Source organism: Astyanax mexicanus, chromosome 21 (assembly GCF_023375975.1).
Source record: "Astyanax mexicanus isolate ESR-SI-001 chromosome 21, AstMex3_surface, whole genome shotgun sequence".
Taxonomy (NCBI): Eukaryota; Metazoa; Chordata; class Actinopteri; order Characiformes; family Acestrorhamphidae; genus Astyanax; species Astyanax mexicanus.
This window is the reverse complement of record NC_064428.1, coordinates 37992775-38019121: the sequence shown is the minus strand read 5'-3', so window position 1 is coordinate 38019121 and position 26347 is coordinate 37992775. Positions and strand designations below refer to the sequence as shown.

Genomic DNA, 26347 nt, shown 5'->3' with positions numbered 1-26347 from the left:
ACTTTCTGTATGGCTGACATCAGTTATCCTCACTTTATGCACATCAACTGGTGTTCATTGTCTATTGTCTACACACACACTATAGACTGTACTTTTATACTTTTCATTTTGTTTTTTATTTTATTGTATTTATATGTATTGTTATATTTTATCCTTTTGTAACTTTGTGTATTATACAAACCTGATGCTGGATGTCTAGAATTTCCCTTCGGGGATCAATAAAGTATCTATCTATCTATCTATCTATCTATCTATCTATCTATCTATCTATCTATCTATCTATCTATCTATCTATCTATCTATCTATCTATCTATCTATCTATCTATCTAAACTCGCTCTCCGGGTTGGTAGATGGGAGTGTCGCCTCTGTCGGTTTGCATATTCCTTGTATCGTTGTAGAGCTGTGGAGATTTGGCAGTGAGTCTCAGCCCAGACACTCTCGCTGCGTCTCATCCAGTTGCCCACAACGGGGATGCCCGAGGAGCAAGCAGTCCATGGAGCGAGGGGTAGTTGGTATCCCAGGAAACTTTTGGAAGGTGTGCTTCCGGTAGAGCTGCTGGTTAGGGAGTTCTGGGCAGACCAGGACCTGGGATTAGTCTGTGGGATTCTTAAAACAGTACATTTGTAAAAATGTATCTAGTTCCTGGTTAACATGTTTGCATTGTCCATTGCATGTGGGGTGGAAGCCAGAGGTGAGGCTAATGTTGACTCCCAGGTGTTTCAGAAAGGCTTGCCAGATCCTGGAGGTGAACTGGGTATATGTGTAACCATTAGAAACAGGGAGATCTGTGAAAAAATCAAGAGCTATTTGGGACCAGGGATGCTCAGGGACAGGTAGGGGCACTAGTTTGCCTGCTGGTTGAGTTTAGGAGTTTTGCACTGGGTGGAAATACCACAGTAGGTAACAAAATAGTGGACATCCTTTCTCACCAAAAACGTGACCAAATGAGCTGTAAGGTACAAGACTCACCCGGATGCTCAGAGGACAATGCCGAGTGAGCCCACGTAATAAGACAATTGCGAAACTGGAGAGGTACAAACAGTTTACCCGGGGGAGTACCTCTGGGGGAGTCCGGTGAGCAGAAACCTGTCTGATCTGCTCATCGAACCCCCAGTGACTGAAGGTGGCAGGATGCACTCGGGCTTCAAGCTATTCTCCCCCTCAATGGAAAAAACTCAGGACAGAGGGCCGGCTTTAGTGTTGCGTTCACAGGATGGAACAAAATGGAAAAATCAAAGCATGGAAAAAAAAGAGAGTGACTGGAAAGTTTCAGGTAGATTTAAGGTACTCTAGATTTCTGTGATCTTTAACACAACAAACCGTTGCTTGGCACCCTCCAGACAGTGATGCCAGCAGCTGGAATGAATCCGCTTTACTTACCGCTTCCTTGTCATGGTCTCAGTTCTCGGGTCCAGTCTGAGTTAGCATGTCATGATGACGGCCTCACACTGGACCAGTTAATCTCTCTAGCCATCCGTCTAGACCAACTCCTCTTATGTAAATCTTCCTGACAATCCATCTCCTTCACACTCATCACCTCCTTCTTCTTCTACTACCATGTTTGCATCTCCTGTCTCCTCTGCTAAACCTATGTCAAATGACTATGCTAAGCTAAGTCCTGAAGAGGGCCAGCGCCAGATCCAGCTTCACCTTTGCCTATACTGCGGTGGATCCGGTCTCGTCAAGGCTACCTGTTGGCTTCGGTCACAAAAACCCAAGGCGCCAACCCAGGGACGGTCAGTGTCCCTACTAAAGGGTTGGTTTCATGTGCGCTCTCCTTAGAAGTTGTTAACTTCTGTCAACCAGTATCTTTCCATGTTACAGCTCTGATCGACTTCAGGGGGACGAATTGAAAACATGGCGGAACCCGAGCTCCTTTTAAAACTTGTGCTGCTGATCCTCGCCGGACCACTGTTGATTAATTTCCATTCATTTAGCTGCTTCTGCTGCTCTTAGCTGTGAATGGAGATGAGGTTTGTAAACAACTTTGCCCCGCAGACGTTTCAACGCCCAGCCCTTTGACCGCTCACATCACAGGTTCGCTGGTTCCAGAACAGCAAGATTTTGGGGCCAGAACAGAACCGGCTTTTCTGGCCCAGAACCTGTGATTTTGCGGTGGAAACGCTAAGAAACGTTTGGGAACCTGGCACCAGCACCGGCACCATGTCAGTGAAAAAACGCTAGCTGTGGCCCAGTCAAGAGCATTACCAGATAAGCAAAAAACTATGAAAGCTATTTTAGCTTGATCGGTGCTAGGAGGGGAATTGCTAAAGAAAACTGTAGTAAGAAACCAGCGCATTTATCAGGGTGACCATCAAAAGTTGCTGAATTGCAGATGGGAAATGAAGAAGAGGAAACAACAGGGTTAGAAGTAACAGGAGCAGCAGAAGCTAGACTAGCTGTAGCAGGGTTAGCTATAGAAGCAATGGGAGTAATACTAGTAGTAGTGGAAGCAGGAGGACAAGGATAACACGGAGGAGCATAGGTACTGTAAACTAGCACAGATCTGGCTAAGTTGAACACCCTGGGTGTTCCATTGGTGAGTTAGCTCCCTTAGTTTACTCACGTTACTCTGGTTGAGGCCTACCAGCATTTGCTGGTGCTATCCGAGTATCTGGTCGTGATTACACAAACAAAGATAATGGAAATAACTAGAGAGTGGTCAATAAACAAGCAGGATTCGATAGACAGGAAGAACGCTTTGTACAGAGCTAGAAAACTAGGTAATACGCATTTGAGAGTTGCACTGAAAGAGTATGTATACTAGGCAGACCAGGTGGAAATGATTTGCAATCACTCAGTAGCTGGGTGATGTAGAACGCTTGAGAGTCACGTGATCCTTAGAGTCACTGTAGTTCTGAGCCTGAGGCTGCTGGGAAACTCTTTAGGCAGAGAGGCTTCAGAAGCGTGACAATATGTCATTTATTTTCAGTAGTAAATGATAAAATGATCAGGTTGTATCATCAGATATTAAGGAAACATGTTGATTGAAAGCACTGGCAGCTCTTGTAAGCACGGCTTCAGCAGTACGTTCCTATTTTAAGTTTTCACTCCGTCCCGGGTATCTGTGGTAGTTTTGTTCTCTGTCTCCGCCTTCCTGGTTCCCCAACACTAACTCCACCCCCTGAGGTTACCAGTACTTACACTACAGCGAGCAATCAGTGGTACAGCAAGGAAGCTAGCTAGCAGGGCTGGTTCGGTTAAACCTCAGCTGCTACACAGCTTAAAAAGCCTCAGCATGTCTCAAAAAAGCCCAGTGACCAAAGAAAAAATATAACAAGTGAATATTGGCAGCGAGTTGAAAAGTGTAGAAGACTTTAGCTTAAACAGACTACAAGACTGATCCAGAGCTGCTACTTATCTCCTGAACAGGTAAGCTTACTGGCTAGCTAATTCAGTCAGGTAATTTATCACCACCACCAGGTTACCTTACTAGGGACTGGTGTTAAAATTAATTTAAAAAATTTAAATCAGATTTCTCCTGGACGCCCAAGTGACTGTTAATACAGTGCTATGAAACAGTATTTGCCCTATACACTCTAAGAAATATAAGTACAGATTTGTACTTAAAAGAGTACAAAGCTTGTCGCTGGGGCTGTACCTTACATTGAGGCACAAAAAAGTACCTTTCAGTGAAAGTCCTTTTTTGTACCCATGGTTTTTGTGGCAGTAAAGATTATAAAGATTATAAACATTATCATCAACTAAATATGGCTCAAAAACTTGATGATACAAAATTGTCTGGCTTTCAAATAAAAAAATGTGCAATTTAAATATATATAGTTTATTAGTACAGTGATGCAGAATACTGAATGTACCCTTTGGCTGGTTAAATGGTACAAATTTGTACTTATTGCTGTTAGAAATGACTTTGTACTTCAGAGGGAACAAATCTGACCCTGTAAAGACCAATATTGTACCTTTGAGGGTACAATTATAAAGAGTGTACCTTCGAGTACAAAAAAGTACTCATATCGTACCTCTGTTTTTTAGAGTGTACATATACCTATCAATTTTATATCAGACTAAAATAATAACCTAAGTACATATGAAAAGCAGTTTTTTAATGATAATTTATTGTTATAAAATAAATCTATTCAAACCAATCTGGCCCAGTGTGAAAAAGTGTTTGGCCCCTAAACCTAATAACTATGTTTTGCCACCCTTGGCGGCAATATCTGCAAACAACCCACATTGAAGGGTTTTTAATCATGAACGTTTTGTTTAAGATCATGACACAGCATCTCAATCAGACTTTGACTAGTCAAGTCCAAAACTTTCATTTAGTTTTTTGAATCCATTCAAAGGTGGATTATTGTCCTGCTGCAGAACCCAAATACGCCTAAGCGTTAAGGTCACTGATGATTTCGGAACATTCTCCTTTAGGATTCATCTATTACAGCAAGTTATCCAGATCCTGAAGCACCAAAGCAGCTCTAGGCCATCGCACTACCACCACCATGTTTTACCTTGAGTATGATGATCCTTTTCTGAAATTGTGTTAGTTTTATGCCGTTGTGTTTTTTGTCTTGAAACTCTTCAATGGAGACCATTTTACCCAGTCTTTCTATTGAATCATTACCACAGATCTTAACTGAGGTGAGTGAGATCCTGCAGTTCTTTAAATGTTGTTCTGGGTAATCTCTAGTGTTTCTCCATTAGTAAATAATAGCTCTCACTGTGGTTCTCTGGAGTCTCAAAGCTTTAGAAATGACTTTATAATCTTTTCCAGACTAATAGATGATCAATGACTTTGTTTTCTCATCTGTTGTTGAGATTCTTCAGATGGGAATATATTAATGTGTTGCTTTTTGAGATCTTTTATCTGATTCATGTTGTCAGACAGGATCTAGTTAAGTGATTTCTTGATTCTATAGGTCTGGCAGTAATCAGGCCTGGTTGTGGTTAGTAGTGAAATAAAAAAAAATTCAAAAGTTATTCAAAGTTAATTTCTCTTAATAAATTACATCATCACTTAAATACTTTGTAGAGGTACTCAGGTTATATTTGTCTGATATTAAAGCAACAAAAATAGTTCTAATAAAGCAAATACTTTTTCCTGTAAATTGTTTAATTCAGGTTATTATGGTGACCTAAAATGTCTAGTATTTTTATGCATCTAAACTATTGAAATGTGGACATGTCTATACCAGTTATTCATTCATTGATTTACTGCTGCGCTAAAATTAATTTTATTTTTTTTTTACAATTCAAACTTTGAAAATTAAAGTATTTCAAGGCTGTGTATAACAAACAAACTGGTTTATCCATACATCTTTGATGAAGTTTATCTTTATTTGCAAAATTATCAAACATGCAATTCTTAATTTGGACTAGAAATGATTCAAAACTTACCTGGTGCTGTTGTGCTGTTTACTTTCATTGGGTCAGTGACTGGAGTGATGGTACTTACATCTGAATAAATAATAATTAAACTTGGTAAAAAAAATAATTAACCCTAACATTAAAAAGCACTAAGTAAAGCTGAGTACCTGCACAATAAGCTGCATTGCAGAAGTTTGGATTGATGAACTCATAAACGTAGTAATTTCCTGGACACGCTTTAACTTGAATGGATACATAAAATTCACAGCAGCCACGTGTCCAACTCCCACAGGCCTGACGAGAGATAATTCCATCTGATATCTGAGGGTGAGAACCATTCAGCCAAAACGTGATAGAAGTGCTACATCTGTCATAAGTAGTGCAGCTCTCTGGCATCCGGATGTTCATCCCATAATACAGCAGTCTGTACCAGCCATTCCAGTTGAAGTTGCTGTCACAGTTACTCCATGAACCTACAGTGGTGGATCTCCAGGGCTGATCCAGAGCGGTGTAGTTGTAGCAGGGATCACCAGTAGCTGAATTTAAAGAAAATTAAATGTTAATCTATATTGCAACAATCAGACATTTTTCCATGAACATATTTCCACAGTGTAAACTGCACAAGATCATTTCTATAGCTAAGGATGCAGAGTATACACGGATGATTTGTGAAATAAAAAAATAACATGGTAGATCAAATGAGAGACAGATGACAATTAATCTGCAGTGTTGGAGAACTCTCTCAACACAAGATGATGATGCATAAATTTAAAGCCCAGCTAATGCAGTTGTGGTTCATCTGGCAAATGTAGTGTTAAAAAATATATTTTTAGATTTAAATCGATCTTCATTTAAATGATCCAATATCGATTTATATAAACCCAAGATCGATCCTTACAATTAGAACATTTTTCCATTTTATATGGATACATTTTTAACGTCTCACGTTGAATTTCGTGAGAGCCCCATTTTTTCAAGCGCCGCCCTCTGGCTGGGGTGATCAGTTAAGCTGGAGCTGGAGCACGAGTGACGGTGCCCAGGAGTCGACACTGTGGGGGAGTTTCAGTAAAAATGTAAGAAATTTTCTTCTGCATTTCCATTCACTGCTGCCTGTGTTTATCAAATTAGTACATTTTAGTACACTTCAAACTAATACACTGTTTTAAATTGTTTTCCAGTGTTTTTTTTCCAAGTGTGTAGTGATGAACTCTGAAGCTACATGAAGTTTATGAGGTGTGTAAGTCTATCACACCCCAGTACATGTGTTCAATTCCATCAGCAGCTCACCTGATTTATCAATGTTAGACACTGATTTAACAAACTAGTTGCTGGTATGATGAGAACTATAAATAATTCTAGACTTTGGAGATTAAAGTGTTTCACTGTTGTTTGTGCATTTCACAAATAAAATGCATTGTCTGTTTAAGCTTTGAAGAAGTTTCTCTATTCTGTTACATTTTCAAACTAGCAGTTATTAACTTGGACAATAAAAAAGCATGTTTAGATGTAAAATGTTGACTAATTATTTGAAACTGATTAGGGAAACTTACCTGGTGCTGTTGTGTTCATTTTCATTGGGTCAGTGATTGGAGTTATGGAATTCACATCTAAATAAAGTACATATTAAAATTATTGTAACAATAATTTACCGTAACAATTATGCAAATGCACTGAGTACATTTTTTAGAGTGAATCTGAATACCTGCACAATAAGATGCATTGCAGAAGTTTAGATTGACAAACTCATAAACATAGTAATTTCCTGGACACGCTTTAACTCGAATTGATACAGACCATCCACAGCAACCACCATTCATCCCACAGGCCTGACGAGTGACGATTCCATCTGATATCTGAGGGTGAGAACCATTCAGCCAAACTGTAATAGAAGTTCCACATCTGTAATAATTAGTGCAGTTCTCTGGCATCCGGATGTTCATCCCGTTATACAGCATTCGATACCAGGCTTTCCCATTAAAGTAGCTATCACAGGCAGACGATCCACCTGCAGTAGTGGCTCTCCAGGGCTGGTTCAGGGTGGTGTAGGAGAAGCAGGGATCATCAGTAGCTGATTTAGAAAAAAAAAAAAATTAATCAGTAGTGAAATAACTCAAACATTTTCCATCAACATATTTCCACTCTATGATCTGCTCAAGATTATTTCCTTGCCACTGTGTCACAACAATAATTAGCCTCTCTGTGGTGCTGCTTATTAGAGGCGTGGACCTGTTTTTCTCTGTAAAGCTGATTTGTGACATTTTTGTTGTAAAAAGGGGTATATAAATAAAATTGAATTGAATTGCACTGAATTAAATTGGACCTGTACTACTCAACTCTGTGTGTAACTATAGGATCTCCATTGGATTTGGCATTTTAAAGAGTCTCTAAGGCTAGGTCAGTATTTTAAGACGTTCTAACCGCTGTCCGTATTGCTGCCTCACAGTGCTGTTAGCCAATCAGAGGCGATATGTTTGCATGTTTGAATATTCATGAGCAAGAGATGAGATCCTATAGTTTTTCCCTGCCCCCCACTCGTCCACAGGACTAAAGCAGTGTTATACCGGAACACATGACATTCATTCACACTAAAGACACAACTAGACATTTTAAAATGAATAAAAAAATGATGGAATAAGACCTTTAATAATATTAGTGCAGGTTGCCCTCAAAACTGAACTCAATAACAACCTGTACAGCTTAAAGCAGAACATTGTTACTGACACGCCCCCAACAAGGAAACTCTGGACTGTACTGCATGCACTTTATGAATATGCAGATGAGGGGAGTGCTGTTCTTTCCCTGACGCCATTAGGGGGAAAAAGTGTGTGGCTTCTGTGGCGTGTATGGAGCCCGGGAGGGGCAGTGGATTAAAAAATTATTAAATCGAGTGAACAATATAGCAGTTCGTGCTCACGATTTCTGTAATTTGAGTGAACGTTTTTTATGCGCAATAAGACAAGAAGCTCGGAGGGAAAGGAGCATTTTTCTCTCTTGATCTGTTTTAGGGGTGCGGTGATGATAATCAGTTTTCTACATTTATAACCTGCTGATTATTAATGCACTAGTGTTACAGTTAGATGTACAGTGTGCAGATATTGCCGTGGTGGTGGAATCTCCACAGCGCGTGGGGGAGAGCCGACCGTGGCGTCGGTTCCCACGCCGAGAGATGCCTGCCGCGCGCGCAGTTTTTTTACCGAGCTTAATTACCAACAATATAGACAAATACACTCAACTCCAGTCATGAATAAAGGAAACAAACATTTGACTGATGCAGGATGACTGTGTGTTATTAAAACCAGATCAAAACAAATTTATGATGTAATGTGGAACTGTTTATTAATTTCTCAAAACATTCAGCCAGCCTCTAAAGAAATGCATCCCTTCTTAAATCTGGTTACATCATTATTACTATAAATACATCATTATTATAAAAATAAACACATAATTCAGAAAATAAAGCTTTAACAAGTTTATAATTATTATATTTTTTGTTTAAAGCTTGTGGCATGTTTCTGGGCAGGACACTGTGATTTGACCATATGCAGATATTTAGGATATTTTATCAGATATAGAAACAGAATAATTTTAGGAAACATATTGGAATAAATTATCAAATTGATCTAAATTATTATATGAAATGCCTATTAACTAAAGCTATTAGCTATTAACTAAATGCCTATTAACTTAGCTATTTTGATTTTATAGTGTTACATATTTAAAGCAGCTTTAATATGAACCATATAGACAACTGTCACACATTGCATTAATTTTGTATTATCTTTATTAACTTTTGCATGGTACATTTATACTTCTTTATGTTATATAAGTGTTGGAAATAAAAAAATTATAAACAGTTCCACATTACATCATAACTTTGTTTTGATCTGGTTTTAATAACACACAGTCATCCTGAATCAATAAATTGTTTGTTTCCTTTATTCATGACTTGAATTGAGTGTATTTGTCTATATAGTTGGTAAATAAGCTCGGTGAAGAACTGCGTGCGGCAGGTGTCTCGCGGCGGGGGAATCGACGCTACGTCGGCTCTACCCCACGCGCTGTGGAGATTCCACCACCACGGCAAAATCTGCACACGGTCTAACTGTAACACTAGTGCATTAATTATCAGCAGGTTATAAATGTAGATAACTGATTATCTTCACCGCACCCCTAAAACAGATCAAGAGAGAAAAATGCTTCTTTCCCTCCGAGCCTCTTGTCTTATTGCGCATAAAAAACGTTCACTCAAATTACAGAAATCGTGAGCACGAATGAAAGAAATCATGAGCACGAATTGCAAATCGTTCACTCAAATTAAAGAAAACGTGAGCACAAACTGCTATATTGTTCGCTCGATTTAATTATTTTTTATGCACGGACCCTCCCGGGCTCCGTGGGCGTGCTACACTCCAGGAGATTTTATCTGATCTGCAGACATCAGGGAGACGTTATTGCCCCTAATTGATATGCGGTTGACTTCTGGGAGACTTGGCACATCTGGTGTTAGCAGGTGTCTTTTAAACAGGTAACGAGCTCAAACAGGTGTGTTTAATACAGGTAATGAGTGCAGAATAGGAGGAATAGCTTCTTAAAGGAAAACAAACAGGTCTATTAGAGATAAGGTAGTAAATATATATATATATATATATATATATATATATATATATATATATATATATATATATATATATATATACAATGTGATTTTCTGGATTCTTTGTAGTTGAGAAACGTTACAAAATCAAAAGTATATCAAATACTAATTTTCGCCACTTTAAATGTAAATGAAAGACTCATTGTTATAATGGCAATCTATTTACATTAATATAAATAAACTACTCTTCCACATTCTCTGTGCAATTACACATTCTCACCAGAGAGGGCTCTTGCTTTAAACAGTACTTACCTGCAGTGCTGCTGTTCATTACTGCAGTTAGTATGACCACAGGGACCCCTGGTAGAAAAATAAAAAGTTACCGAATATTGAAAAAAACAGCTAAGGGTAAATTGTTTTAACAAGAGATTACTTTAAACATCATTACCAAGTTACATTCAACCTCAGTAGAAATGAAAGTAGAAATAAAAAACATGACAACAACCCTGAAAAAAGTGTTTCCCCTTCATGATTTTTTTTTGTCTCTTGAACGTTTCAGATCATCAAACTAATTTTATTATTAGTCAAAGACAATGCAAGTAAAACAGAAAAAAAGGTTTTGTATTAAGTGAGAAATAAATTGAAAACTGCATGGCCCTGTGTGAAAAAGTATTTACCCCTTAAATATAATAACTGGTTATTCCACACTTAGCAGCAAAAACTGCAATTAAGCGTTTGCGGTAACTTTCTCAGCGCTGTGGAGGAATTTTGTTCCACTCTTCTTTACAGAATGTGTTATTATACCACATTAAAGGGTTTTCCAACATGAACCTCCTTTTGAAGGTCATTTCACAGCATCTCAATAGGATTTAGGTTAAGATTTTGACTAGTCCACTTTAAAGTCTTCAGTTGCTGGGGTGTTTTGGGTCATTGTCCTGCTGCAGAACCCAAGTTCGTTTTAGCTTGAGGTCATGAACATATTCTCCTTCAGAATTTTTTGTTAGACAGGGAACTTCATGTTTCCATTTATCACAAGTCTTTCACGTCCTTAAATGTTTTACTGTAGGTGTTGTTACATTTATACTAGATGTAAAGGGATTTTTTTCCCCAGAAAGTTAAACTTTTGTTTCACCAGTCCATAAAATATTTTCCCAAAACTGTTTGTGCATAATAGTGAATCACTGTGGTTCTCTGGAGTCCCAAAACTTTAGAAATGTCTTTATAACCTTTTCCAGACTGATAGATCTTCATTACTTTATTTCTCTTTTGTTCCTGTATTTCTTTGGATTCTTTGGAGTATCTTTAGGTCTACTTCTCTTTGTCAGGCAGGTCGTATTTAAGTGATTTCCTGATTGAGAACAGGTGTGGCAGTAATCAGGTCTGGGTGTGGATAGAGAAATTGAACTCAGTTGTGATAAACCACTGTTATGTTTTATCTGGGTTTAAATGTTTTTTTCAGACAGGGTCATGTAGATTTAGATTTTTTTCTTTATTTAAAAACTTTGCTTCTGTTGTTTTTCAGATATAAGATCTAAATATATATTTATGTGGAAAAATAAGATACCAGAAAAACAATATTTTTATTTGGAATTTGGGAGACACATCGTCCGTAGTTTATAGAGCTATATATATATATATATATATATATATATATATATATATATATATATATATATATATATATATATATATATATATATATATATTGGATATATAGGAATTGCACAAAACAAACAGTAGGTGGCATTACAACACCGGAATGAACCAACAGAAACATCTTCTGGTGTAGGCCTCAATAATATAAATAATAACAGCAGGAAATACATGCATTAAAGCATATATAAATTATAATTTATGCAAAATACCTTCCTAGTACAGTTTGTAGTAGCACTGCATGAAGGCTGTGCACTTGATTAAAAATAGATATTTCAGCAATAGTCAGCATTTCCTACAAAATGCAAAAATTTGTTTTTGTTTTCCTTTTTTCTCAAAGTGTGATAGAAATGAAAAACTTGAACATTGGATAATGAAAACCCATTTTATACTATAAAAACTAAGAGAGAAAATGATGAGTTTCTTTGATTTTACCAAATTAAAAACCTCTGGAATATAATCAAGAGGAAGATGGAGGATCACAAACCATCAAACCACCAAACTGAACTGCTTGAATTTTTGCACCAGGAGTAAAGCAGCATAAAGTTATCCAAAAGCAGTGTGTAAGACTGGTGGAGGAGAACATGATGCCAAGATGCATGAAAACTGTGATTAAAAACCAACCAGGGTTATTCCACCAAATATTGATTTCTGAACTCTGAAAACTTTCTAAAACTTATGTTAATTTTTCCAGAGATATTTTTATACTTTACTAGACAAGTTTATTAATTTAGGGTCAATCAACCACACAATCTGTATTTCTTCCCCTTTCTTCTTTTTTCCCCTTTTTGCATCTTGTAATGAAAGTAAATTGATAATAACAGCAGACTGATGGAGAACACAAAGCCTGTCTGTGAGTGGTCAGTCACCGCTCACACTATATGTATCTGCAAGCTGATTGGCTCTTTAAGTTGAAGGGCGGGACTTTATTCTTGTTATGAGAGAACTCTCATCCATATTTGCCAGAAAAAGATCCAGTACAGAGAAACTGTCAAAAAACTTTGGGTTTTTACCAGTGTAGGATCTACTTTAGTTCAGGTTTGATGGTTTGGCTGGTTTACCAGTTTAAAAAAAAAACTGACCATCTAGTCAACCAGAATATCCAGAATAAATTAATCAGCATAACCAGTCTGACCAGCCTACAGCATGCAGATTTTGCACTTTCAATCTTAGAATAAAACATGTGAAATCTTTCTTTTTCATACAACACGAGAAATATAAAGTAAAAATTCAAATTCAATTTCATTTCATACAAATCCATCATTTAAAAAAGGGTCAGTTTTTCATTTTCCTTCAAATATTGAAAATGCATAATCAAAGACAGAATCTTTTTTTTTTCATTTTTTGCTTTCTGATATGAACGGAAATTGAGTGTTTGTTACAAACACACACTGTCGCAGTCAAAACATGCAAGATCGGAAAAAAATAAAACCTAAATAAACAGAAAGCCCATATCATCTTTACCACACAAACACAAATGGGAAAATATTAATAATGGATGTTGAAGTCAAGTTAGGTTTAGAAAATAAATCTGAAACTTTAATTAGACTAAATTTTACTGACCAAAGACACTCTGACCAGTAGGTCCTTATTAGTCCTAGAAAACGTTTAATCTAAAGCTCGAGAGTCCATTCAGATAAGATAATATAATTAGATATATACTAAATACACTCATCCTGTTAAAATGATGGACTTAGAGTAAGTTAAAGCCAAAGAAAAAAACATTTTTACATCATGTTATACTTTTTAACAAGAATTTAAACTTTTATTTGTAGGTTTACTTGTTGATCTTGTAATTAAATAAAAGGTGAAAAATACTCACATGTAAAAAGAACAGTGATAATTCTTCTCATTTTGAGTAATTATCCGTGTTAGACTCCGCATCCGTGGGCAGTGTATAAGAATTAAGCCCTGCTATTCCTAACACTGAAATGACATGACAATGAAGGTCAATAATTTACATTTTGCAGTGCAATCAAATATTCCGGTTTTGCCAGTGTGTTCCAACAGCCTGGTTTTGTTTAGATAAAGCCCTGAGATAAAGCCATCAGAAAACAAAGAACACTTTCTTTCTACGAAGCATATTCCATTTTTCTCTGGTTTTCCTCAAAGGTCGATACAAATAACAGTCGCTATAATAGAAGTCATCACCCGTTAGAGTATAAACCCAATCTTATTGAACAAACCTCCCGATGATAACAGTATATCCTTCAAACATTAAAAACTCAAAATGCACTGTTTTAAATGGTCATACACAGCAGAGTTTTATAACATTTTATAGGTTGTAAGGAACTGAAAATGATCATTTGTTAATTTTGCAGCATTTGAAGGATTTCACGTTCACTGAAATCATTTACATTTACATTTACATTTATGGTATTTAGCAGACGCCCTTATCCAGAGCGACTTACAACAGTGCTTCAAAGTTACTTAAGATATCCAAAGCTAGTTTGTAGACTAGGATCAAGAGATACATAGAGCTTAATCATGTTAAGAACCCTAGGAACCTTTTTTTATTTATTTTTTATTTATTATTATTAGTTTAGGAACTCTTTGAAAAGATGTGTCTTCAGTCGACGTTTGAAGACCGTGAGTGACTCTGCTGTTCTGACATCCAGTGGAAGTTCATTCCACCACCTTGGTGCAGCACAGAGAAGAGTCTGGATGTCTGTTTTCTGTGTGTTTTGAGTGATGGAGGTTCGAGCCGAGCCGTACTGGAAGCTCTAAGAGCTCTTGGTGCAGATCTGGCTTTGACCATCGCCATCAGGTATGAAGGTGCTGCTGGTCCGTTTTTTGCCTTGTAGCTTCAAATTTCAATCAAAACATCCTAACAGGCCGAGTTACATGTTAACATAGGAACCCTTCTTTTATATCACCTTCTTTGATACAGTTCTTGCATCTATTGAACTTGTGAGGTTCTGCTTGAACTTCTTTGCATGATGTCAGAACAGCCCCTCCCACCCTCATAGATCTGCAGCTTGAGGAAATTCCAAAGGTTCTCTATAGGGTTCAGGAAGTCAGGGGAGATGGAGCCACACCATGAGTTTCTCTTCTTTTATGCCCATAGCAGCCAGTTTGTACCATGGAAGAATTTGTGGTCAGTCAGAAACTCTATATACTTTACTGTAATTTTCACACCTTCAGGGACCCTAAAGGGGCTACTGGCTCTATGTCCATGATTCTGGCACAAAAAATGACTCCGCCCCTCCCTGCTGATGTCGCAGCCTTGTTGGGACTTGGAGGCCATCCACCAACCATTCACTACTCCATCCATCTGGACCATCCAGGGTTGCAGGACATTTATCAGTAAACAGGACTGTTTGGAAAACCGTTTCTGCTTGGGAGATCTGGTTAGAGGTGGATGAATAGTAGCTTTATGCACCACAGCAAGTCTTAAGGACTCCAAAGCCACAGATCTCTTCACAGTACGATGATCACGCTTCAGTTTTCATGAAATATATAATATTTTCATACCTTATCCAAGGCATTGCACTATGTGATGCTTTTCAGCAGCATTTTGCTTGAAATTTTTGGCCTGCTTAATAATGTGGGACGTCCTTCTAAAGTAGTTTTCCTTTAATTGGGCTCACCTGGCAAACTGATTATTACAGGTGTCTGAGATTGATTTCAGTGGTTCAAAGAGTGGATCCAACACTAAAACTGACTGTCAATAAATGCAACCAAATCCTTACAACAATGTTCTTAAAACAAATATAATATCTTCACTGGACAGGAGAGACATTTACATACATTTTTTGCATGTTCAAATGTTATTTTGTTTTGGTTTATAATTTGCAAACATACTGCTACTGTACTGCTACTAAGAGAGAGAGATAGACATGAATAAAGAGAGAGTGAGATATAGTTCATATATATACATATATGATATTTTTGTATCAGAGAATGACGCACTGTGGAGCACTGTGTGGTTCTGCTTGGCATGACTTATCTCTAATATGTGATCATAACCAGACATAACAAAAACAGCATCCATATTCACATATTCACACAATTTCTTACTTGTTTAGATGCTACATTTTCCCGTCTGGATTTGTTTATGCAAAACTCCTGCTAGTCTGTTTACTAGAAACACATGGATGAATGTTCCGGGTTTGTTCCATATTAACACTGTCATGGAAACAGAACTCTTACTGTGGATTTTTTAATATAATGTTTACTTTGTGTTAAAATAACATATATTGCAATGATTAATGGAAAAAAACAAGCTTCAATTAACTAAGTTTGTTAAACCGAAATTTTTCTCAAATGGTATATCCTTATAAATATGTTTTTAACCTCATTTCAATATACATTTCTGATTAAACATTTTAAATGGTCTGTTTCATATATTAATTTGAAATGGAAAATTTTTTTCAAAAAGGTGTAAACGCAGCCCTAAATCAGAAAAAAGTACAGAATTGATACTGCCCATTTTAAAAAACAGTATTTCTTACATTTATTTTGGACAATTAGAACCCAATATATTTCATGCTTGCTCTGTTAAAATTAATTCAATTTATTAATATGCATCATTTCCTGCATTTCAGCCCTGCTACACATTCCAATCGAAGTTGGGACAGTAAAGCATTTACAAATGAATTAGTAAAGTTTCCATTCATTCTTACAACAATTACAAGATATCACTATTTAAAATTTGGTTAAATCAGATCATGACAAATAGAGATAGAAAATATAGAATTTCTGTGACCCCTATCTTCCCACTGTGGCACCAAGGGCTGAGTTTGAGAAACTATGTTCTGAATTACTAGTGATTTGAATATATATACAGATATGTATATATATTTTCTGAATGATTGGCTACAATATTTTAGGTGAGAGCATATTTTACCCGGGCAGAGAGCAATAGAAGTGATAAGATTGGTTTAAAAAGTCTGTATATGTTATATTTTCCTGAGCCCTTGAATTGAGATTGAAATGGAGAGATTTCAGTATTTAATCCATTGATTTATTTGGTGATTGTGCCGATGCTGATTGTGAGGACTGCAAAAAATTATCAGAATGTATCCATCCATTTTCAATACTATCATCAAAAAATACTAGCAACTATATATACTGGATTTTTCATCTAAAATACACTTTCTGATGGCTGTGAAAACAAGCAGTTGGAAGGGATTGTAAAACAGATTGGCCATGCATTACATAAAGAACTTTATTATTGCACAGTAGGTTACTACATCTTGTCGTACCTAACCTTGGGATAAAATTATATTGTTTAAGCAGCATAACATTTTGAAGCAAAAAGGCAAATATGTCAGACAATGTATTTATTTCCATTTTTTTATCACCCCCACCAAAACAAACATAAAATAAATGTTACATGAATAACTAGTAGTAATATGAATAGATGCATTATAATCTTAGGTCTCAACATACTTTACAATCTGAAATACAAGGTAAATAAAAGTATAAAAAAATGATCCATCACCCCTATTAGTGATACAAGGAACACTAAAAGCTACTTTTATCACCAATCCAACATTTATGGAGCAGGTTGGACTCAGCTTCAGCTTCATCCTATGAGTGTAGAGCTACAGGATCTACAGGCCCAGCTGTAACAACATCTGTGGGTAAATGTTCTGCAGGATCCATACAGAACCTGTAGAACCTCCTCCATACCCAACCATCTCAATCTCATCTTATATCCAGGATAGTTTTGCCCTCATAAATATATCCTGAAACTCTAATATTTACATACTTTTATATACAGATGTTTTCTCTAATTTGTTTAGTGGAAACTTAAAATTCTAACATTTTTTCCTATTGTGCATTCTAATCCAACAAGTAAAACCCTGTTTTAGCTGTTATGTAAAGATGACAATCCTACTTTCACTTTTGGATTTATTTTTGGCTTAACTAGAAGAGAAGAACCTGTTAATAAAACAATAGTACTGCTGTCTGACCTTGAAGAGAGATCAGAGAGAACAACATGTAAATCATAGTCAAATAGAACATAACATCCTGAAAACATCCTGACCTTACTTATTGTCCCCTTTACATTAGCATGCTATCAAATCCTCACAGCAATGCCTTTTCCAAATGTTAATAATAAGCTACTATTTTTTTTACTATTTTTTTTAGCAGTTTAAAAAATCTTCCTGCTTTAGTTTAGCTATTGATTATGTTGAGTTTCTTCAGCATCTTCTGGTTGCCTGTTGTCGCTCATCACTTGGAGACACAGCAGGATGCCCACTTTCTGTATTGCTCTCTGACCTGAAAGTTTATATAAACATTTGTTAATTTTAGAACAAATGGACAGCACTTAAACATATCCAACATTACCTGAAACCTCATTACCATTGATTATTAATATGTGAATATCTACATCTTTCCATCTGGTGTGTGATCCTAACATGGTATTTGATCACGGTATATAAATGTAAACTGGCCTACTTGGTTCTTCTAACTTCTTCTTCTATCTTCTAACATACCAAACTATCTAGTGATCTTGACATTAACTTCAACCAAATCTCCAAAATGATGCTTCAGAATGTAGTACAATACAGTTACTCAAACATATATATATAATGCTACAATTTTTCTATCACCTTTGACCTTTGCCTGTGCCATTGAGTTGGGCACTCCCCCCCAGTAGGGCACTTTTATATCCCTGGTCCTGAAAAATATAGTAAGTAAGCCCTTACTTACTATATTATCCCAAAACAGGAAATCTGTTATATTTGTAGAGAAACAAATGGGTATCTGTGGACTGGAATAGTCTATAAAGTCATCAAGAAAATAGAAAAATATATCCCTTTTCTTTGACCATCATCTTAAAGATGCTTCAATGGGCTTCAGTGTTTCTACAGTTGTAAGGGCTGCTGAGCTTATCAGAATCTATATAATCATTTTCAATACTATTTTTTTTTATTCTGGCAACTATCAATACTATACTTTTATAATCTAAAATACACTTTATGTTGGCTGCAAAATTAAGCAGTTGGCGCAGTCAGCAGGATTGTAAAACAGATTGGCCATTCATTACATAATTAACATTACTATTAGTGCACAGTAGGCTACCACATCTTATACTACCTAACACTGGGGTCATATTATATTGTTTAAGCAAAGGTCAAAATGCATTTTAAAAGCAAATATGTAAGAAAATTTATTCATTTATAGTAAGTTATAATTTTGAAGTTTTTTTCAACTGCATACTTAAATTTGCCAGTTTGGTCACTATGAGTATATAATCATGCCTTTTGGACTAATGAATGCGCCGGTTATCTTTCAAAAACTGTTTTACAAGACATACTAACAATACGTTAGATCTAGAAATAGTCTCTTGTAAATGTCCATTGTCAAATAATTTACACACTGGCGTAGCAGATTTTGGTCTGAATAGACAATAAGGCTTAATTTTTCAGTCATTTTCACATAAAATATTTATTATCTTCAGATTCCTAGAATATTAAGTTTAATAACCTCACTAGGTAGTAAGAAAACCATCCTTGCCACAATCCACTCCTGTTCTTTTCCACGAGTGCATACTAACATGTTTTTTTAGCAAGGAGATAAATAGATTTTGTAGATTCTGTATTTGAACCTGCCTGCAGTGGGTCAAATTGGTTATTATGAGTATATCGTAATGCCTTTCGGGCTAATTAATGCACCGGTTATCCTTTAAAAACTCTTGACAAGATTGTTAGTCTTAATTTACCTGGATTACATACTGATATATAGTTAAATCCATAATTATCCTGTTGTCATTATATTATCCAGGGTACTAGTTTTGTAGTCTGTATTTGAATCTACCTGCAGGTTCAGATGGGTCAAATTGGTCATACCAATACCGTAATACCTTTTGGGCTAAATAATGTGCCAGCTATTTTTCTAAAACTCTTCAACAAGATTGTTTCAATTAATTTACTTGAATTACATACCGATATTTAGTTAGATCCATATATAGCATGTTGTCCCAGTCCAATGTCAAAGAATAGACACTTGCAAGACAGGGGAAGTTTAATTTTAGTTTAATCCTATGTCTGAGCAGCCAAACAGCTGGATTCTAGACAAGGCCATTAGCCTAATTTATCCAGTCATTTCAACATAAAGATGTTTTCTTGTCACAATCCACTACCATTCTTTTCCCTGAATGCATATTTATGGTCCTAAGGAGCATTCATGCATTCCAACAGCCCATATTCATAATTCACTTCACTATGGGGGGTTGTTCTGTAATGGCCTGGTTCAAAGGGAGAACTGGAACTATGTGGTAATGGAGGGGACTATAAATTAGTATAGGCCAATTTAGGATGCTGTACAGTGTATAGGATTCTAGATTTATAGTGAAAAATGTTTGGTGTAAATGAAACAGTAGTTGACTGTTGTGTATACACTATATATTGGGCAATATTAATGACACTAATACAGTGGTATGGCTGACCTCTTGGTTGAGGACGCAGTAGACCAGGAAGATGAAGGTGCCCTGCTGGGAGTTAAGGAAGAGGAAGACCATCTCCAACACCGGACTGCGATCTGTAAAGAAGCCCAGAATCCAGGGGCAGCCGAGGATGGCACTCTGAACCAGGATTTTAAAGACAAGAATCCTGGATAGAGAAAGAAATGAAGAGAAACAGAAATTTACTATAAGTATACTAAATCATATTTGTTAGTACAGTTTTTTAATAAAGTATGGGAACTCTACATCTAAGGATGTTTCAGATGTATTATACACCAAAAAGTGAAGTGTGTGTGTGTGCTGTGTTTTACTTTGTTTGTTTGATATGAGAATGATCGCTGTTCAGTCCTGCCAGGGCAGATCTCAGAGTGAGAATAATCCCAATAAAGATGATCACATTAACCTGTAAATGTGGTGAAAGGTTAGGTAAAAAATATAGGAAATTGACATTGCTGTAGAAAACATCAGTCTCATTTTATGTTTTATTTTTCCTATTAATTGTATATTTCCATTTTATACACATTCAGAAAAAAATCAAATAAAATATAAGTGTATATGTAAATTTTCTAAATCCAAAGCCATTTCTGAACAATATTTCTATTCTAGGATTTCTTTGATTTTCTGATTTTTATTTTAGAATTGCTTCAATCAAATAAATAAAATACTATATCAGAACTTACTGCAAGAATCACACACACAGGGCCCACAAAACTCCATATGAAGTCTCTTTCCATCTTAATCCAGCATCTGAACAAAGGAAATAATGAACACAAAACTAATTGATAAAAATATTAAATACAACAATATAAGAGTTTGGTCTTTGGAAGATAATTTCCTGCTAAAACAGACTAAAACACCCACTCAAAGAACTTACTGTTTACTGCCGTAACCACCAGGAAACAGCCCAACAGACACGCCCACCACAACCAGTGGAATAACGTATCCAATTATAATCAAACATTTCCAGCCGAGTACCTCCTTCTGCTTAGATCTGATCTTGGTGAGGTTCTTAACTGAGATGAAGAGCAGCACGGCTTCAATCAACATCCACACAAAAGCAGAGAGGAAGAAGAAGTGAAGAACTCCTGCTAACACTGCACATATCATCTGAAAAGAGAGATAGAAACATACAAACAGTGCTGTTGGGTATTCTGATTTTCATCAAAACCTGTAGATCTCAATCAGTTTAAAATAACTGGTTACCTCTAAAGGTTGGATGTAGTTTATGTAGTTCTGAGTGAGGAGGAAGATCAGGTGGGCCAGCAGAAGACTGATACACAGGTTTATTCTGGGAGTGTTGTTCATCCTCAGGTGTCGACGACAAATGGCAAAGGTCAACAGAGTCAAGCTGAGGAACACCAGCCCCACTGATACCAGTACAGTGCTGAGCAGATCCAGATGAGGGTCACTCTGGAAACCCTAAAGCACAGTGACAATGAAGTGAAGTATCACTAAAAAAGATGCTACAGCTATTTTCATTTCATGACCAAGCAGGGTACAATAACTGCCCAGTACCTTTCTTTAACCCAGTTTCTGCTCATCTTTCCACTGGAAAAAACTAAGTTTGGGTATTACCCCAGAATGGATGGAAGGTAAAGTTTAGCTCGTTCTGACTCACAGAGCTATGGTGGAATCTATCTCCACTGAGCATCACAACCACGAAGGCAGTAAGATGAATTTATTGCTGGAACTGTTGAACACAACCATGCCAAAATAACCACAGACTAATCAGCTGACTAGCTAACAGGCTAAAACAAGCTTTTGGGATGAACACACACACTCACATGAAAGGGGTGTTGGTGGGGAGTGTGTGTTTGGGTAACTAACTGGTCACCCACATTATTGCTCTGTGAGGACATGCATACATTTTTACCAAAAAGCAGGATATGGTTCCCCTTTTAGAAACTTGATGTGGAGACCCTGAATCCTAGCATTCTCATGGATCCTTTTAGGCCACACTTTAGAATATGTCCTTATATAAAAGAGGAAAAATCTGAATAAGTACACATTTAAAGCAAGAAAAAATATTTTCCCAGACACATCCTAGTAGTGTGTAGTGTATGACCCAAATTAACTTAACTAAAATTTACCCTCAACCAATGACCTAACTCTAAGCTCCTTAAAATCTTTTAAAAAACTTAAACCTAACGCTAATCCCTTTAAAATCTAATATTAAGATGAATTCTAACAGGAAAGTCTTTCCAGAAGAGCTTTGTAGCTTTGACTTTGCTCTTCTTGTCTTTCCATTAGTTTAATCTAAATCTTTGATTCAGTGTTTTTAATGTTTTGGCTGGTCTTACTGTTTCTGCTGAGGGTTTGGTCTGCATGATGAGAGCGAAGGTAGACAGGTGAACACAGGAGCACACGGTGTGACTACTGTTGGTCTGGACAAGATAACACCCATCTACAACCCATTCAGTTTTCTTCCAGTACACACAGGAGAGAGTACCATTAGGATCAGTTTCCTACAGAAAGTAGAAGAAAGGAAATCATCTGTTTATAATTTAATGTAAAAGATGATGTAATAACCAGTAATAATGAGTTGACTCACTTCAATGTGCTTCATGGTGAAGTTAACTGGTTTGGTGAGTCGTGTGTCGTTGGTTTTGGGCAGCGTAGCCGACACCACAGTGGACATCATGGTTTTCACTGTGTCGTTATCAGTTGTGTTGAAAAACTGGGCTTAAGCATGTTGTCCATGTTACTGTAACTCATGAAGGCCACAGCAGCAGATCCTGAAACACAACAACAAAAATAACTAAATAACTACATCATCTAACAAAGAACATTAGTATGTGTCTAAAGAAGTATGGGGTCTTCACTTTCTGGAATCCTTGATAGAATGCTGTGAACTGAAGATGCAGAAAGAAATTAAAATAGCTAAATCAAAGCATGAAAAGTATTTAACCATACCTTTATTATTCTCTGAAATCTGGATGAGGTCAATTTCCATCTGAGTGCTGTTCACACTGAGCTGAGGAATTTCTTTCATTGAAGCTTTTGGTCCAACTGCAAAGACCTGAAGTTCTGAGAGATTTAAACCATAAGAACCAAACAAATCAGAGGCCGTATTATAATGCTTCCAGTATATTGTTGCTGTCACACCAAAACTCTATCTCAACTTTCAGTTTTTATACAGTATATTGTGAATTTGCCATTTGATTGTATTTTTTAATGTTTTACTTAGAAATTAAGAAGTTGCCTTAAAGGAGAACAAAGAAGGAGGCTTGAGATAGAAAGTAAGGGTTAGTTATCTTATTTCTTGACTCTTCTCCTAAACCTAGATAGAAGCTATTTCATCTAAATCAGGGGTGTCAAACTAATTTTGGCCGAGGGCCACATTGGCATATTGGCTGTCCTCTGAGGGCCAGATGTAACTTATAAATGTAATAAAATGTAACCAAATGTAATATAAAATGAATGTAATTACTCCTTAATGTTAAATAACTCTCAATATATTATTTATTCAATCAAACATTACAGTTGCATGGAAAAAAATGTTTGCTTGTTGCTCTATTAACATAAATCCTTTTAATTTGTCATGTTATGAAATCCAAAAACTCCATCAATCAAGAACCAAACTATTCAAGTGAATAGAAATGACATCAAATACAAGTTATATTAACTTTGATCAAAACGTTTGATACTGAAAAGAATATAAAATAGAAAATCAAGAAATATAAAATCAAAAATTGTGAGCTGTTAAGAACATGTGACAGATTTAGCATTTCCTCAGATTTAGCAGTTCCTCATCCAACCACTAGTCGGAGCTGCAGCAGCAGCACAAGCCCGCAGTCTTTACTGAGTCAGAGCTACAGCCCAGCCACGGGCTACAGGGCTCAGCTCAGCCAGTCTGGAGCGTTTTTACAGTTTTTAAAGTTCTTCTGTATAGGAAATAAAGGTTTTAACCCGACTAACCGGATAATACAGCTCTCTACAGTTCCCAACCAGCTAACAGCAGCAGTTTAGAGCAGCCGTCCCGGAGTCACTGCTCGGATTACATTATAAACAGGTCAGTTAGCGCTGCTAACCTCATGATGTTTATAACTGTGGAGTTTAGTGGACACACCACGGCTGCAAGGTTAGACTGTTGAAGGCTATTGGAGGTTATTGAAAGGGTTATTGGGGCAGAAATCAGTACAGGCTGGTTAGATAAGTGATTCACGTCCTCGTCCTTTGCTGCGGTGAAACTGTGACTAGCGCTGTCACAGTTATGTTTATTAACGTCATTAAAACAGATTTTGTCAGGTATTGTCTTCTTAATATTTACACATAACTTATATCTCTCCTAAAAAGCGTTTATTTTGGTCAGTAACACTCTTCGTAACACAAAAGGCATACCGGTCTTTCGCCTTGAAGCACAGCCATCCGTCTGCATCAACTTCTCTTTTTCTGGACATTATGGGATAAACATTTGTATGTCTCAATTCCACCCGCGAAGTTACGCCTTCCCTCCGGCAGGGTTTCCACATCAATGACTACACTGCCGTGTAGTGGCAGTAAGCCGTAACTTCGCGGGTAACACAATCGACAAGCATTGTGGGAAATGTAGTTTTTGGTCAAAGCACGCTTCTGACCTATTTATTATAGACACTAAGATCTTACAAGCTCTCGCGGGCCACATAAAAGGACGTGGCGGGCCACATTTGGCCCGCGGGCCTTGTGTTTGACACATGTGATCTAAATAAACAAAGGAATAGAGGACAAGTGCCTCATTAAGGACCTCAGTCTTTGGAAAACAGACGGAGCATTTATTAAGCCAAATGGCATGACGAGATATTCGAAAAGGCCAATGGGTGTGATGAATGCCGTCTTCCATTCATCTTCCTGTCTAACCTGCACAAGGTTATAAGCACCGTGAAGATGCAAATTAATGAATATTGAGGCTTGCTTTAATGTTTCAATAGATGTTTTTAAGAGGTGAAGAAGAGAGAGGTCCTTGACAGTGATCTTAAGACCTCTATTGTCAATACAGGGTTGTAGGCCCCCCATCCTTCTTTCCCATTAAGAAGAATTCTGCTCTAGCAGGTAAAGTGGATGGCTTTATGAAGCCTTGGGCTAGGGTTTCCTTAATGTACTTCTCCATGACCATCTTCTCAGGACCAGAAAGTGAGAACAGGTGACCTTGAGGAGGCAAAGTACCTGGGAGGAGGTCCGTAGCACAATCCAAGCTCGGTGAGGAGGCTTGACTTCGGCTTTCTTTTTGCTAAAGGTGTCTGGAACACTTTACTGAGGTCTGGCTGTCAGTCCACAACAACTGACATGGTTCCACCGCCCTTAAACCATAAACAGAAGACCTGGCAGTATGGGCCATAATGATGGATAGACTGGTATAACCAATCAATGTGGGAATTATGCCTCTGCAGCCAAAGGAACCATAAAATAACCAGTAGGTCAGGAGCCTTTTTGTGAGGAAGAAAGACAGCTGGTCAGTATGCAGGACAGTCTGAATGAGGTCCATTTTTTGTCTCTCAATTGCCCTTGACCTTAAAAGGGATTGCCCCAGTTTTCTGTGGCCCCAGATTCAATAAAAGCCATACCAAGGAAACGGGAAGATAGACCCCTGTAGCACAGGGGCTTTGTAGAGGGCCTATCCTGGTGCCCTTTACCTGGGGTAAGCCTAGACTATTCCCAGCCTCAAAACATACACCATGACCAATCTGTATTGGTTTAAGGGCCTCTATGGCTCTATGGCTCTATGAACTCATTCTTTTACTGGCCCTGCATTGTTCTTGCATCTTGCAACCAAGCTTGCATACGTCATCTAATGAGTCCGGAGGATTGCGAATGGCCAGCTCTTCTTTTAGGTCTTTGTTGAGGCCCTGTTGGTAGATCATCCTAAGAGCCTTAGGATTTCACCCACTCTCTTCCACCAGTGTGCAGAAGTTGGTGTAATCATCAATGCTCATGGCAGCTGTAAACTCTGTATAGGAGGTGTCCTAGCTCTCCAGTAAGGCAGTGGCTCATGCCAATGCTCAATATTTCAGGAGAAATATCATATAAGCTACTGAGCATGCTCAGAGTAAAACCTGGAAGAGACTTGCTGAAATTCCAGTGAACACTATAACTAGTGATTGAAGGACCACGGTGCGAGCGCCTCTTACAATGTGTGCATATTTTACCTAAGCCATTGAGAGAGATGCTAAGATTGTAGTTGGTTTCGGTTGGCTTCACCAGTGTAGACACCAGTTTTTCAGTCTTGTTCAGCACTGCATTCCCATACGATACAAGTTTTTCAGGATTCGCTGTTTCAACTTTAAAAAGCTGCTCCTGAGTGTTCAGCACCATGCCTAAATATTTTTCTACATCCTGTTTTTAAACAATCAGAGAGAAAATAACAGATTTAAATGAGGC

General features: G+C 37.2%; 1 pseudogene; it reads right to left on the bottom strand.

Moving 5' to 3' along the window:
* Positions 1-425: 425 nt before the first annotated feature.
* Positions 426-26296, bottom strand: LOC125780440 (adhesion G protein-coupled receptor E3-like; annotated as a pseudogene).
* Positions 26297-26347: the final 51 nt, after the last annotated feature.